Consider the following 16761-nt stretch of genomic DNA (forward strand, 5'->3'; position numbering starts at 1 on the left):
CATAATAGGTGAAATATTACAAAATGAACACATGCCAGTAGTTATTTCTGAGGTCAAAAATAAGAACACTCCAAGTCCAGATGTTTTCTTGTACCCCTTTTAAACTTTAACCCAAGCCCTGCCACTCCAACGCATAGCTATTAGGTGGGTTCAAACGTAATGGCGGTTTTGCATTGTAGAAATTTGCCATTTAATATTGGAATATATCCTCAAATAAATGTAGTTATGTCATATATCATTTTAATGTGCATTTCTTGCTTTATATGTTTTTGCTAATGACTTATTACTTGCTGCTTATTTTATATTTATTTTAGACTGTGACATGTTAGACAAAAAGCAAATTTGAGCAATTTTCTTATTTGAGTTCAAAATGGGTTGTAAATCAGCAGAGATAACTTGCAATATCAACAATGCATTTGGCTGAGGAACTGCTAATGAAAGAACAGTACAGTAGTTGTTCAAGAAGTTTTGTAAAGGAGACTAGAGCCTGAAGATGAGGAGTGTATCAGCTGGCCATTGGAAGTTGACAGTGACCAATTGAGAGCAATCATTGAAGTCGATCCTCTTACAACTACATGAGAAGTTATTGAACTCAATGTTGACCATTCTATGGTTGTTCAGCCTTTGAAGCAAACTGGAAAGGTGAAAAAGCTTGATCAGTGGGTGCCTGGTAAGCCGATCGCAAGTCAAAAAACGTCACCGTTTTGAAGTGTCTTATCTTACTGCATGCAACAACAACCAATCAGTTCTCAGTTGGATTGTGACATGTGATGAAAAGTGGCTTTTATACAACAACCATAAACGTCCAGCTCAGTGGTTGGACCAAGAAGAAGCTCCAAAGCACTTTCCAAAGCCAAACTCGCATCAAAAAAAGTTCATGACCTTTTGGTGGTCTGCTGCTGGTCTGATGCACTACAGCTTTCTGAATCCTGGCAAAACCATTACATCTGAGAAGCATGCTCAGCAAATTGATGAGATACACTGAAAACTGCAGTGCCTGCATCTGGCATTGGTGAAAAGAAAAGATCCAGTTCTTCTCCATGACAGTACCTGACCTGTCTGACCACACACTGTCACATAACCAATGCTTTGAAAGTTGAGCAAATTGGGCTACAAACTTTTGCCTCATCTGCCATATTGCTAACTTACTACCACTTCTTCAATCATCTCGACAACTTTTTGCAGTGAAAATGCTTCCACAACCAGCAGGAGGCAGAAAATGCTTTCCAACAGTTCATTGAATCCTGAAGCACAGATTTTTATGCTACAGGAATAAGCAAACTTATTTCTTCTTGGCAAAAATGTGTCGATTGTTATGGTTCCTATTTTGATTAATAAAGATGTATTTGAGCCTAGTTACAATGATTTGAAATTCACAGTCCAAAACTGAATTACATTTGCACCAATCTTGCAAGAGAGTTCCAGAAAAACATCTATTTCTGCTTTATTGACTATGCCAAAGCCTTTGACTGTGTGGATCACAATAAACTGTGGAAAATTCTGAAAGAGATAGGAATACCAGACCACTTGACCTGTCTCTTGAGAAACCTATGTGCAGGTCAGGAAGCAACAGTTAGAACTGGACATGGAACAACAGGCTGGTTCGAAATAGAAAAAGAAGAATGTCAAGGCTGTATATTGTCACCCTGCTTATTTAACTTCTATGCAGAGTACATCATGAGAAACGCTGGGCTGGAAGAGGCACAAACTGGAATCAAGATTGCTGGGAGAAATATCAGTAACCTCAGATATGCAGATGACACCACCCTTATGGCAGAAAGTGAAGAGGAACTGAAAAGCCTCTTGATGAAAGTGAAAGAGGAGAGTGAAAAAGTTGGCTTAAAGCTCCACATTCAGAAAACGAAGATCATGGCATTTGGTCCCATCACTTCATGGGAAACAGATGGGGAAACAGTGAAAACAGTGTCAGACTTTATTTTTTTGGGCTCCAAAATCACTGCAGATGGTGATTGCAGCCATGAAATTAAAAGACACTTACTCCCTGGAAGGAAAGTTATGACCAAACTAGATGGCATATTCAAAAGCAGAGACATTACTTTGCCAACAAAGGTTCGTCTAGTCAAGGCTATGGTTTTTCCAGTAGTCATGTATGGATGTGAGAGTTGGACTTAAAGAAAGCTGAGCACCGAAGAATTGATGCTTTTGAACTGTGGTGTTGGGGAAGACTCTTGAGAGTCCCTTGGACTGCAAGGAGATCCAACTAGTCCATTCTAAGGGAGATCAGTCCTGGGTGTTCTTTGGAAGGAATGATGCTGAAGCTGAAACTCCAGTACTTTGGCCACTCATGCCAAGAGTTGACTCATTGGAAAAGACTCTGATGCTGGGAGGGATTGGGGACAGGATGGCTTCACCAACTCGATGACATGAGTTTGAGTGAACTCCGGGAGTTGGTGATGGACAGGGAGGCCTGGTGTGCTGCAGTTCACGGGGTCACAAAGAGTCAGACACGACTGAGCAACTGAACTGAATAGCTACTACCTCGCTTTTAACATCAGAGAATAGATCTGCTTGCTTGTCAACTTTACATAGATGGAATAAAACAATATGGATTCTATTGTATCTGGCTCCTTTCAGTCAATATTACCACTAGGAGATTCATCCGTGTTGTTAGATTTAACTGTAATTTTGTCATTTTCATGCTTTAAGTCTTTTCATAGTAGTTATTAGAAGTTATGTTATACAGTGCAAATATACTACAATGTACTTATCCATTTACTGTTTATGAACAATTTGGCTATCTTCACTGCTGAAGTATTTCAAATATTGCTGATATGATCATTATATGTATTTCCTTGGTGTGCATGTGCATACATTTCTGATAGCAATATATTTAAAAGTGAAATGGCCACGTTCTTGGGTATTTATGTTAAACTTTAGTATATAATGCCAAAGAGCTTTACCACTGGTGGACTCTATTGTCTGTTGCTACATAAGAAACACTGCAAACCTATTGAATAAAAGCAAAAATTATTTTATTTCTCATAATATGAGAAATATTATAAGAGTTGAGTGGGTAGTTCTTTTCCTGGACTCACCTGGTCTCAGTCACATGGCTGTATTCTATGTGTGAATCTGTAGGAGGTGGAGGACCTTGCACTGCCTCGCCCACAAGTCTGTGGCCTGAGTGGGATGGCCAGAAGACTGGAACCTCTCTCTTCACATGGACTTTCATCATCAAGTTGTCTAGCCTTCACTGAGTCAGCTATCGATTGATTTCCATTTTATCATGTTATGCTTACGCTATAAAGTTGAACAGACTATCACCCTATCCAACAAATCTTGTAGGCCTGTTATAAGAGAAAATGGGTCCTGACCATAGAAGAAAAAAAAGTTTTTTTTTTTTTTTTTTTAACTATTTTCCTCTGCAGAGTTGGTAAACTAAATAGGGGACAGGATTCACTTCCTATTAGAAATAAGCCTTCAGTGTGAGCAGGTCAGAAACAATCAACTCTACAGTGGAAACAAATCATTCTTCATTATAGGATAAGACTGAAAACGAGGGGGTTATACTCTATGTTTATTTGTATCTCAAAGAGCTAACAAATGTTAGGTCATGATCACCTCAAGTTGTCAAGATTGAGACATTGAAACTAAAAAGACACAGAAAAGCCTACTAACAGAAGGCTTTTGCTGCTTTTAACTCAACAAAAGCATCAAATCATCCAGGCCTCGTTAAAGAGGCCATGCCTACAATTGTGTAAATAAATACACTATGTAGAGTAGAATTCAGAGGAAAAAACAAGCCATGATTCATCAAAGACTGCTTCATAATGGTAGCTTCATTGCATGAATGAATTTAAAGCAATATGCAAGCTAATACATATGGAAGTGATAAAGAATACATTAAAAAAACAACAACAACAACAACAACAGAGAGGTCAAAATCTGAAAACACAATTGAGTGAAAAGCCAACAGAGTAAGAGTCACATTGAGGTTTCAGGCCTGGTGAGAAACATGTGAATGCAGATGCAAAGATTGAGAACCAGTGAATGGAAGACAAGATGGGCCCTGCAGCTCCAGGGGCCATGCTGAACAGTAAGAGGAGAAAGCCACTGGGGAGTCTGAATCACTGCATCTGACCCAAACTGTGCTCAGAGACAGACTTAAGAGAAATCAGGACCAAGGCTAGATGAGGACAGTGTCTGCGTTTCAAAGTACAGAGGTATATTTGACACAGTTCTCTACATGCAGGCTACCTACTATTGATACTATACACCTGACCTGAGAAAGCTCAGCTTTGTTCAACTCAGTGACCTAAATATGAAGAAGTGGAGCTTCCAAAGCAATTTTGTGGTGAAGTCAAGAGATGAGGGACGGTCCTAAGATGGCGGAGGAATAGGACAGGGAGACCAATTTCTCCCCCACAAATTCATCGAAAGAGCACTTGAACGCTGAGCAAATACCACAAAACAACTTCTGAACACTGGTGAAGGACACCAGGCACCCAGAAAGGCAACCCATTGTCTTTGAAAGGCGGTAGGACAAAATATGAAAGATAAAAAGAGAGACAAAGAGTCAGGGATGGAGACCCATCCCAGGGAGGGAGTCGTAAAAGAGAAGTTTCCAAACACCAGGAAACCCTCTCACTGGCAGGTCTGTGGGGAGTTTTGGACTCTCAGAGGGCAACATAACCAGGAGGAAAAATTAAATAAATAAAACCCACAGATTACACACGTAACTGCAACTCCCAGCAGAGAAGTAGCCCAGACGCTTGCATCTGCTACCAGCAAGCAAGGGCTGAACAGGGAGGCGGGCTGAACAGGGAGGCGTGGGCTGCATTGCTTAGGGTAAGGACCAGGCCTGAATGCCCTGAGGGCAATCTGAGGGAGCTAATGTGAGAGAGAAACCCAAACTGTGGGATAGCCAGAGAGGAACAAAAAAAAAAAGAAAAAGGAAAGAGAGAGAGAGAGAGAACTTTCCAGTGAAAAGCTCTAACCTAAGGCACTGCCGGGCCTGCTCACAGAACAAAGGACTGAGCGAATACCAGAGGAGAGTCAGCTGGCTGCAGACCGGCCCATCCTCCGCCAGAGGCAGAGAGGCAGGCGGGTGCCAGGCAGAGCCAGAAGGAAAGGGACAAACTTGGCTCCAGAGACGGCATCCCCTACCAAACTGTGAGCAGGCTCCCTGTTGCTAACCAAGTCTTCCTGGGATCCTGGACGGTTGACATCCATCAGGAGGGTCACAGCCAGAGATCAGTGCCCCAGAAGAGATACAAGGCACACCTGAGACGGCGCTCCCACTGCCCACCCAGGAAACCCAGCGGCTGGGACCGGGGAGATGATAAGATGCACAGCCCAGCTGGGAAGAGTGTGCTCGCCAAGCACCTGGTCGGCTGAGCTGCTGGGACCTGGGAAGGGCACAAAACGCAGGCCCAACTGAGTCTGTGCCTTTGTGGGAGTACCCGAGAACCTGAACCTGAGTGGTATAGATCTGGGAAGTGTGGGCAACCCAGGGCCCACCTTAGACAGTTCCCCAGCAGAGCAACCTGGAGCCTGAACAGTGTAGACCAAGAAGGCACACACGCCCTGAACACGGGCAAACCAAGTGTGGCCCAGACACTGCAAGTGATATTTGTTTGAAGTATTATGCCAGTGATATTTGTTTGTAATGTTCGTCCCTCCCCGCAATGCAATTGAACAAATAAGCCTAAGTAAATGACCACCTTCGCCCCCTTGTGTCAGGGCAGAAGTTAGATACTGAAGAGACTTGCAAACAGAGGAAGCCAAAATAAACAAAGAAGAGGGAATGGCTTTGGAAGTGACAGGTGCAACAGATTAAAACCCTGTAGTTAGCACTGGCTACATTGGAAGGGACCTATAGACCTTGAGAAGAAGTGTAAGGTGGAACAAGGAACTATCTGAAACTGAACTGACGACACAATGCCCTCAACCCTCCAGAGAAATTCCTAGATATATTTTTACTATTATCATTTTAAAATTTTTAAAGATTTAAAAAATTTTAAGTTATTACTCCTTTAATTTTCATTTTAAAGCCTACTATTACCTTGAAAAAAACACCCTATTTTTAAAGCAAATTTCATTTTTTTATGTATATAACGTTTGTGATTTTGTTTTTTTAATATAGTATTTTTGAGAGTCTAACCTCTTCTCTAGATTTTTAATCTTTTCTTTTTGGTATTTGTTATCAATTCTGTACCTTTAAGAATCCAATCTTCAGTATCCATTTTTACTTAGGAGTGTGATTACTGGCTTCATTGCTTTCTCCCCTTTTGATGCTCTTTTTTCTCCCCCAGGTCACCTCTATTTCCTCCCTCTCCCTTCTCTTCTCTACTTAACTCTGTGAATCTCTTTTGGTGTTTCAGGCTGTGGAGAACACTTAGGGAATTGATCACAGGCTAGATTGGTCTCTCTCCTTTTGACTCCCCCACCTCTCCTCCTGGTCACCACTATATCATTCCTCCCTCTTCTCTTCTCTATGGAACTCTGTGAACGTCTCTGAGTGTGGTTGGAAGTGACCTTGTTTTATCTGGGTTTAGGCTCAATTATTGAATGAGCTTGTCTGTTGTGTCACTTCATAATCAGAGAGTTACTGTCTGATGTTAGTGTTCTGTCAGGTTGCTATATTGTACCAGGAACCCCCAGGCTAGTTCCTAACACTGAAACCTTAAGAGTAAGTTTCAGTTCAGTCCTTCATACTGGGTCAGATCAAATCAGATCAGATCAGTCACTCAGTCGTGTCTGACTCTTTGTGACCCCATGAATCGCAGCACGCCAGGCCTCCCTGTCCATCACCAACTCCCGGAGTTCACTGAGACTCATGTTCATTGAGTCAGTGATGCCATCCAGCCATCTCATCCTCTGTCGTCCCCTTCTCCTCCTGCCCCCAATCCCATCCAGAATCAGAGTCTTTTCCAGTAAGTCAACTCTTGGCATGAGGTGGCCAAAGTACTGGAGTTTCAGCTTTAGCATCATTCCTTCCAAAGAAATCCCAGGGCTGATCTCCTTCAGAATGGACTGGTTGGATCTCCGTGCAGTCCAAGGGACTCTCAAGAGTCTTCTCCAACACCACAGTTCAAAAGCATCAATTCTTCGGTGCTCAGTCTTCTTCACAGTCCAACTCTCACATCCATACATGATCACAGGAAAAACCGTAGCCTTGACTAGATGAACCTTTGTTGGCAAAGTAATGTCTCTGCTTTTGAATATGCTATCTAGGTTGGTCATAACTTTCCTTCCAAGGAGTAAGCGTCTTTTAATTTCATGGCTGCAGTCACCATCTGCAGTGATTTTGGAGCCCAGAAAAATAAAGTCTGACACTGTTCTGGTTTTCTTTTTCTCATATTTAACAAATGCACGAAATGACAATGTAGATGCCAAGGCTTCTGGAGGTAATGGGGCACAGAAAGTGTCTCAGACCTTAAAGAGGAAGAAACAGACAATAATCAAATGAATACATACAGTGACTTAAGATGGTGATAAGTGCTCTGAAAGAAACAGTGAGGGTTGGCGACTGCAGAAAGTTTAAATATGATAGTCAGGAAGCCTTCTTTTTTGAGAAGGTAACATTTGAACCAGAACTGAATGATAAAGAAGCAGCCCTGCCAAAAGTGATTCTGGAAAGGAAAATAGCTGTTGAAAAGGCTCTGATATGTTAGTAAACTTGGCAAGTGAGGAACAGGAGAGAGGCCAGTGTGTCTAAAACACAGTAATCCAGGGGAAAGTGCTTCCAGATGAGGATGGAGAGGAAGACAGGGACCAGATCACACAAATGAAGACCACCGAAAGTTTCTAATTTATATTGAAGTAACCGTTGGAAAACCTTAAGCAGAGGGATAATGTAATCTTCAGTTCGGTTCAGTTGAGTGACTCAGTCATGTCCGAATCTTTGTGACCCCATGAACCGCAGCATGCCAGGCCTCCCTGTCCATCACCAACTCCCGGAGTCTACCCAACCCATGTCCATCGAGTCAGTGATGCCATCCAACCATCTCATCCTCTGTCATCCCCTTCTGCCCTCAATCTTTCCCAGCATCAATTCTTAGTCGCTCAGCTTTCTTTAAAGTCCAACTCTCACACCCGTACATGACCACTGGAAAAACCATATAGCCTTGACTAGATGGACCTTTGTTGGCAAAGTAATGTCTCTGCTTTTTTATGTGCTGTCTAGGTTGGTCATAACTTTCCTTCCAAGGAGTAAGCATCTTTTAATTTCATGGCTGCAATCACCACCTGCAGTGATTTTGGAGCCCAGAAAAATAAAGTCAGCCATTGTTTCCACTGTTTCCCCATCTATTTGCCATGAAGTAATGGAACCAGATGCCATGATCTTAGTTTTCTGAATGTTGAGTTTTAAGCGAACTTTTTCACTCTCCTCTTGCACTTTCAAGTCACATTTAAAGTAGAAACTCCAGTTCCTTTGGAGAAAAGACTTGTCCTTGGGCCTAGAGTAGAAGCAGAAAGGTCTGAGATTAGAGGAAGAGATGATGTTTTCTGGGCTCGGATGGTAGCAGAGGAGGGAAAGAGGGCTGAGGGTCACAACGTTCATTCTGCTGACATCCACTTATTCCTCTATTTCAGCTCTACCCCTTCACAGTCACCTCTGCCTAGTTTCTCCTGATTCAGACCCTCTGTGTTTACACTCTTCAGAGTATAAACTGCCAATCTCTTGCTGAGGTGAAGTAACACCAATTATTGGGGGTGGGGGGTAGGGATGGGCAGTGAACTTGCTGTGGGGATCTGGGGATCTAGTTGTTTCCTAGAAAAGCCTTTAAATGACCTACTTCTGTTTAGTCCTGAACCTTTGGAGAGTTCTGCATGGGTAGATGTGGTTGCTTCTTGCCTTTCTTTGTTAGTTGTCTGGGATTCAGCGTTTTGAATCTGCTGTCAATTCCTACCTGTCAGTTTGCTTTCTAACATGTCTAGTCTTGTTGTCACTGTCTTTCCCTCTTTTTGGCTTTCATGGGGCTATGGCTTAAAAGAACTGCCTCGTTATTTCAGTGGGGTTTAAGTAAAGAGAGAGAGCATAAGTATGATTTGTTGTTATTGGTTTAATTGCAGGTTCATTAAGTGATTGAAAAACCAAAAGCTGGGAATTCGAATATTTTGTGATATATCAAGCTATGTGTTATTCTTTATACTTGTGTTGGCTTTTAAAAGAGAAATGTAAGTCAGTCCTTGGGATTAATAGCTAATGAGTGTACTTTTCTTACACGTTATGCTCATTTGTTTTCTGTGTAAAAGGCAGTATATCCCTTATGGAGATAAAGCCTTTTCCATTGCCTCATAGAGAAGACTAGAAGTATTCAGAAATACAGCAGAGATGGCAATATAGCTTAGCTGGTGAGCCAAATTGTGTGGTCCAGATCTCAGCTGTGCAGTTTTCTAGCTGCGTAACCTTGGGCGAGTTACTTCATATCTGTGCTTCAGTTTTCTAATTTCTAAGATATGGATTATACATCCTTACCTATAGTGCTATTTTGAAGATAAAATGACTTAATAGACCTAAAGAAAAAAAAAAAAAACAAAAAAAACTTAGAACTGTTTTTCCTAAGTACTGTACAATTGTTCCTTAAGAAAAAGGGAAAGGGAATCTTTAGGATAGGATACTTGCTTAAAGACGGTAATCCCAGTCTGTTGTAGCTGGTAGGCCATAGGATATAAGTGGAAGCTGTCTGTGCTGTTTCTAGGAAATGTCTTAAGTGATCTTACGCTCCTATTACTCCCTAGGTTAGTGGTTTCTCTGACAGTTTGAGTCAGGCAGGTTGGCTATTTGGACCACCTACAAGTAGGTGGAATCTTCAACTTGAAGATGGTAAGACAACGGGTGGGAGAGACAGAAGCTGAGCTCTAATATCATAAGCCACCACTCTAGCTCCAGACCTCATATATTTACATAGGAGAGAAATCAACCTCAATTTTGTTTAACTCTTGACCCCTTTTGTTGACCCCTTTTGCTTGCTGACCAAAGGCACTTCACTTTACTTTACATGGACCTTCCAGACCTTACAGTAGAGTGACAGAGGGGAGAACAAAGTGGAAGATATTAGCAGTGCCTTATTATCTGGAAATGCTTCTCAAGTGGCATTTGTTCCTTGTAGGTACTAAGGGTCAGGCAGGCAGAACTACATTCTTCTTTTACTCATAATCCTAGAGCAGTACTAGGAAGGACCTGATCCAGGAAAAAATGACGATTGAGTCTAAGTTTGCAAGTTTCTAGAGCCTTTTCCATCTTACATTCCTGCTATAAAGAGTTATGTTCTTGGAAGTTGCTGAGAGTAAATCTTAAGCATTTTCAGCACACACACACACACACACACACACACAGGAATTAACTATGTGAGGGGGATATATGTGTTAATTATCTTGATCTCCTTAATCATTCTACAATGTATATGTATATGGAATCACCATCTTGTCTGCTTCTATATATAAGTATATCCATAAAAAAAAAGGAGTTACATTTAGTTTTCAGTCTCATGTAGCTATTTTAAATGGAATACTTTGAGTGTGCATATATATTATTACAGTAAATTAGTGTTCTTCAGCCAGATTATGATAGTTGTACAAACATTAGCTTAAGCATTTCAAAAATTGTAGTAGAAAATTGGCCAGTGTAACTATGTATCTGTTCTTTGTATTTGTTTGTCTACCTGTGAACCCTTTCAAATACACATTTGACTAGATTTATAGCAATTCAACTATTAGCATTGGTTACTGAAGATGAGAAAGTCTTCACAGCTGTAAACAATTTTTTAAAAGCAAACATGAATTGTGACTTTACAAATCAGTTGGGTAATAAAAATTCATTAGGGCTTCCCTGGTGGGCCAGTGGTTAAGAATCCACCTGCCAATGCAGAGGACACAGGTTTGATCCCTGGTCGGGGAAGATCGCGCATGCCACGGGGCATCTAAGCCTGTGTGCCACAACTGCTGAGCTTAAATGCTGCGACTACTGAAGCCCATGCACCTAGAGCCTGTGCTCTGCAACAACGGAAGCCACTGCCAGAAGAAGCCTGCACACCACAACTAGAGAGTAGTCCCCACTCACACCTAGAGAAAACCCGTGCACAGCAAGAAGACCCAGCACAGCCAGAAATAAATAATTTTTTCATTCATTCAAAACATAGGGACCATGTGTAAGGTGCAACAATAAAAATTGTGCTGGTAGAAACATTGTGCCCTCCAAGACATGGGTTGGGTGTGAGGCTTCTGGCTAATGGTATTAGAAAATGCTGCTACACAAGTATCACTGTGTTAGACCCTGGTAGAAATTGCTCTTCTCAGTACAGTGTTTTTCTTCCTTTGTCAATCTAACTTTGCCTCTGAAATTCTTGGATTACATTGGAGCTCTTCAGCTTTCAGAGGCCCCTTTCTTAAGGGCTCTCAGCAGGTTCTCAGCTCATGGAGGGTTCTCTGGCTATTGCCCTTTCCCCCTCAATTCGTCCTGGTGTGCAGTGTCCTTTTGGCAATGCTGCTGGTCCAAAGTCAGTACTTCATGCTTTATGCCAGGTAGTTCCCCAGAGCGATGGCAGGACATAAACTGACACCTAGTTCTCTAGGTCTCTAAAGAAGGGATAATGAAGAAATCCTTTGTGGAGAGAAAGAAGGAGAAGATTCACTCCTGAATGGTACAAGGATACAAATGGCTATCAAAGTCTGGAAACATTCCATATGATGCTAAATAATCAAATGGTAAACTTTCAGGGAAAAGCATCAGGAATGCAGTTGGGATGATAAATGCTGTATGTAAGATATTTGTTCATGTGTTTACAAATTCTTACTCTATGGAAACGTTCACTATGTATTTGACAGCCTTCTAGATCCTGCTGACTCCATAATAAACAAAATAAAGTTTCTGCCCACATGGAGCTTATATTTTACTGAGGGAGTCAGGCAATAAATATGCACAAAGTTAAGTGGTTTCAGGTAGTGATAAAACATGATGAAGAAAAATTAAAATATTGGCCACTAAATGGGGCCCATTGCTTTTTTTATTTCTTTCACCATTGCCTCAAAAAGATAGAGAAGCTGAGTGCATGACACACTTGTTTTATGTTTTGAGGCCCAGTGATAGACCCTTGAAGAATTTCCCACAATTTGTTGTGATCCACACAGTCAAAGGCTTTGGCCTTGGTCAATAAAGCAGAAGTGTTTTTCTGGAACTCTCTTGCTTTTTCTATGATCCAGTGGATGCTGGAAATTTGAACTCTGGTTCCTCTGCCTTTTCTAAATCCAGCTTGAACGTCTGGAAGTTCACAGTTCATGTACTGTTGAAGCCTGGCTTGGAGAATTTTGAGCATTACTTTGCTAGTGTGTGAGATGAGTGCAATTGTGCGGTAGTTTGAACATTCTTTTGCATTGTCTTTCTTTGGGACTAGAATTTGGGATTGGGATTTCTTTGACTGTGTGGATCACAACAAACTGGAAATTCTTCAAGAGATGGGAATACCAGACCACCTGACCTGCCTGCTAAGAAATCTGTATGCAGGTCAAGAAGCAACAGTTAGAACCAGACATGAAGCAACAGACTGGTTACAAATTGGGAAAGGAGTACATCAAGACTGTATATTGTCACTCTGCTAAATTAACTTATATGCAGAGTACATCATGTGAAATGCAAGGCTAGATGAAGCACAAACTAGAATCAAGATTACCGGGACAAATATCAATAATCTCAGATATGCAGATGACACCACCCTTACAGAAGAAAGCGAAGAAGAACTAAAGGACCTCTTGATGAAAGTGAAAGAGGAGAGTGAAAAAGTTGGCTTAAAGCTCAATATTCAGAAAACTAAGATCATGGCATCCAGTCCCATCACTACTTGGCAAATAGATGAGGAAACAATGGAAACAATAAGAGACTTTACCTTTTGGGGCTCCAGAATCACTGCAGATGGTGACTGCAGCCATGATATTAAAAGACACTTGCTCCTTGGAAGAAAAGCTATAACCAACCTAGACAGCATGTTCAAAAGGAGAGACGTTGCCTTGCCAACAAAGATCTGTTTAGTCAAAGCTATGGTTTTTCCAGTAATCATGTATGGATGTGAGATTTGGACTATAAAGAAAGCTGAGAGCTGAGCTGAAGAATCGATGCTTTTGAACTGTGGTGTTGGAGAAGACTCTTGAGAGTCCCTTGGATGGCAAGGGGATCAAACCAGTCGATCCTAAAGGAAATGAGTCCTGAATATTCATCGGAAGGACCGATGCTGAAGCTGAAACTCCAATACTTTGGCCACCTGATGCAAAGAACTGACTCATTGGAAAAGACCCTGATACTGGGAAAGATTGAAGGCAGAAGGAGAAGGGGATGACAGTGGATGAGATGGTTGGATGGCATCACTGTCTCGATGGACATGAGTCTGAGTAAACTCTGGGTGTTGGTGATGTACAGGGAAGCCTGGCATGCATGCTCCATGGAGTTGCAGAGTCAGACAAGACTGAGTAACTGAAAAGATCCATAGACTCTTTCTTTCCTAAGTTTGTTTCTCTTCCTATTTCTCCTTCCCAATTTGGATTTTTTCCTTCTAGTTGATAAGGGAAAACCTTATCAACTAGACATATGAAGGCATCATCTGAGATATGTTGGTATAGGTGTTTAGATCAACTCCTTTCAAATCATAGAAATCCTCTCCCATCAAATTCCTGGGTATTTAATTTTCTGTATTTATTTGTTTAATATCTGTATTCACCATTAGACTGTTTTCTCCTTAGAGAAATTTCAACTGTGTTTTGCAGTCCTTGGCAGCATACCTGCTAGGTCCTCAACACATATTTTGAATGGATGAATCCCTATAGTCTGAGCAACTCCTGTTTTCCACATGATGTCATCTAACTTTCTTGTTGTTGTTGTTCAACTGCTCAGTCATGTCTGACTCTTTGTGACCCCATGGACTGCAGCACCCCAGGCTTTCCTGTCCTTCCCCATCTCCTCAAACTTGCTCAAACCTATGTGCATTGAGTTGGTGATGCCATGCAATCATCTCATACTCTGTCATCCCCTTCTCCTCCTGCCTTCATTCTTTTCCAGCATCAGGGTCTTTCCCAGTGAGTCAGCTCTTCACATCAGGTGGCCAAAGTATTGGAGCTTTAGCCTTAGCATCAGTCCCTCCAATGAATTTTCAGGATTGATTTCCTTTGGAATTGACTGGTTTGATGTCCTTGCAGTCCAAGGGACTTGCATAAGTCTTCTCCAGCACTGCGGTCAAAAGCATCAATTCTTCAGTGCTCAGCCTTCTTTATGGTCCAGCTCTCACATTCATACATGAGTACTAGAAAAACCATAGCTTGGATTATATGGACCTTTGTTGGCAAAGTGATGTCTCTGCTTTTTAATACGCTGTCTTGGTTTGTCATAGCTTTTCTTTCAAGGAGCAAGTGCCTTATAGTTTCATGGCTGCAGTCACCATCTGCAGTGATTTTGGAGCCCAAGAAAATAAAGTTAGTCAAAAAAATCTGTCTAGAGAGATTGTTTTGGAGTTAGGTTGGAAAAAATCTTCATGATAAAAACTGGGTGAGTTTGCCTGTCTTGTGTTCTATGAATGGTTCTCTGTCAAAGACCTCCCCAGGGGATGGGAAGAGTAAAGTATGTGTGTTCGTATATGACAGGCAAATTTGGCATTTTGAGTTCTAACCCCTATTTTCCCCTTTTTATTTGGATAAAAGCCCAACACAACAATGGACCAATTTTTAGTGCCCATTGGAACTTAGCTGCCAGTGTTAGGCATGTGCTTTTGTCAGGGCTGACTCTAGAAAAGCGTCTTAAACCTGCTCTGCAGTGAGTGGCAGGATCATTGTAAAAACTCCTAGGTAGATGGAATCTATGCTGTAATCTCTTGATATTAGATTTGTTTTTAATGCAGAGAACATGTACAGGTTTTGTTAGATTTATACCTGAAGTGTCTCATTTTTTGGTAGCTATTGTAAATGGCATTAATTTTTCAGTTTTGGTCTCTGTGTTCATTGCTTGTATGTAGAAGTACAGTTGAAGATAGCTTTTTGGGTGTTGATCTTGTATACTACAAGCTTGTTAATAAAGTCACTCATTAATTCTAAGATGTTGATTTCCTGGGACTGTCTATGTGGATGATCTTGTTTGAGAATAAGGACATTTTATTTTATTCTTTCTGATCTATATGCCTTTTATTTCTTTCTCTTGCCATATTATGCTAAAACTTTCAGTGTAACATTGAACTGGAGTGGTGAGAACAGACATCCTTGCCTTATCCTTTAGTAGGGGCCAAGCACTCAGTTTTTTCATCATTAAACCTGATGTTAACAATAGGTTTTTTTGGAGATGGCTTTGATCAGTTTGAAGAAGTTGATTTTTACTTCTAGGTTGCTGGGAATTTTATCATGATAGGTGTTTTGTCAAGGTTTTTCTGCATCTATTTCTATAATTAAGTGATTTTCTTTCTTCATACTGTTATATGGCAAATTACATTAATTGATTTCTGAACCACTCTTGCATTCACATTATAAACCCCATTTGATTGAGGCTCCTTATGTTTATGTATTGCTGGATTTGACTTTTCATGAGGCTAATGGTCAGTAGTTTTCTTTTTTGAACTGTTTTTGTCTGATCATGGTATCAGAATAATGCTGCCTCATAAATGAATTGGGAAATCTTTTCTCTTCCATTTTAAATTGGTGTTATTTTTGTCTTTAAATTCTTGATTAAATTCACTATTCATAAGGGATGATCTGGACCTATAGAATTGTTTCCCAAAAGCTTTTAAATAGTTTTAGTGAGGTATAATGGACCTGCAGAGAGCTGCATACATTTAATGTGTAAATCTTGATGAGTTCATGCATATGCAAATACCGATGATACCATCACTACAGTCAAGGTAGTTGACATTTCCAACACCTCTCCTAAACTCCTCCCTACCTCTTCTTCAGAGGTCACGAATCCAGCACAGTTCACCATAAGCTATCAATTTCAAGTTTATATACACTCCAATTTCACAGAGCCTTGTTTTCCAGCCAACTCCTGTAAGCTGGCTTCCCTTTTTCCTGCAACAGAGCTCTGACAGATTGTTGTGTTGGATACCACCCACCTCTGTCCTCTCCCTGTTTCCTGGGGTGAAACTGCAGGGTTTTACACCTTCTCTCAATTCTACAGAGCTCTGCAGCCCACCATAACCTCCTGATTCTTTTCCCTAGGTTATTGTACTGAAATGCTGAATCCTTGGGTGCAAGTTTCACTTCTTTCCCTCCCACTTGATGGAGAAGATTCTGAATCACGTGTCTTATCCTTACCTACAGAGCCATTGCAGCTATTAAGAGTCACTGATTCCTTTTTCTCTATGGCAGCATAGTAAAATGACAAAGTTTATGGGAATGGCAGGAGGTTGGGTCAAGTTCTACTTCTTTTCCTTTGTCTTGAAAGATAAGGCTCAGAATTGTGTACTTTCTCTCAGTCCTGCAGATCCATGCAGGCTGCTAAGAGCTTCTGCGCCTGTTTTTTGTTCTTAGCTTCTCCCAGGAGTCTAACCAACTTGGTTTATCTCAGAGCTATGAGGCAGGTGACACGGGAATAGGTTTCTTGAGCAGCATTTGGAAAGTCTAGGGAAGTTGGCTGCCTGCTCCACTCGTTCTTTGCCCTCAAGGGAAAAAGTGTGGGCTGAGTGGATTTTTCTAGGTGCTGAGTTGTTCTGGCTTAGGGGAAAGGCTGATGTTATTAAAGGAAAACTGCTTCTCATACCCATTTCAGAGAGATATCTCTAAGTTTGTGTTCATCTGCATGCTAAGTTGCTTCCGTCGTGTCCAACTTCGCAA

Source organism: Bos taurus, chromosome 3, assembly GCF_002263795.3.
Source record: "Bos taurus isolate L1 Dominette 01449 registration number 42190680 breed Hereford chromosome 3, ARS-UCD2.0, whole genome shotgun sequence".
Taxonomy (NCBI): domain Eukaryota; kingdom Metazoa; phylum Chordata; class Mammalia; order Artiodactyla; family Bovidae; genus Bos; species Bos taurus.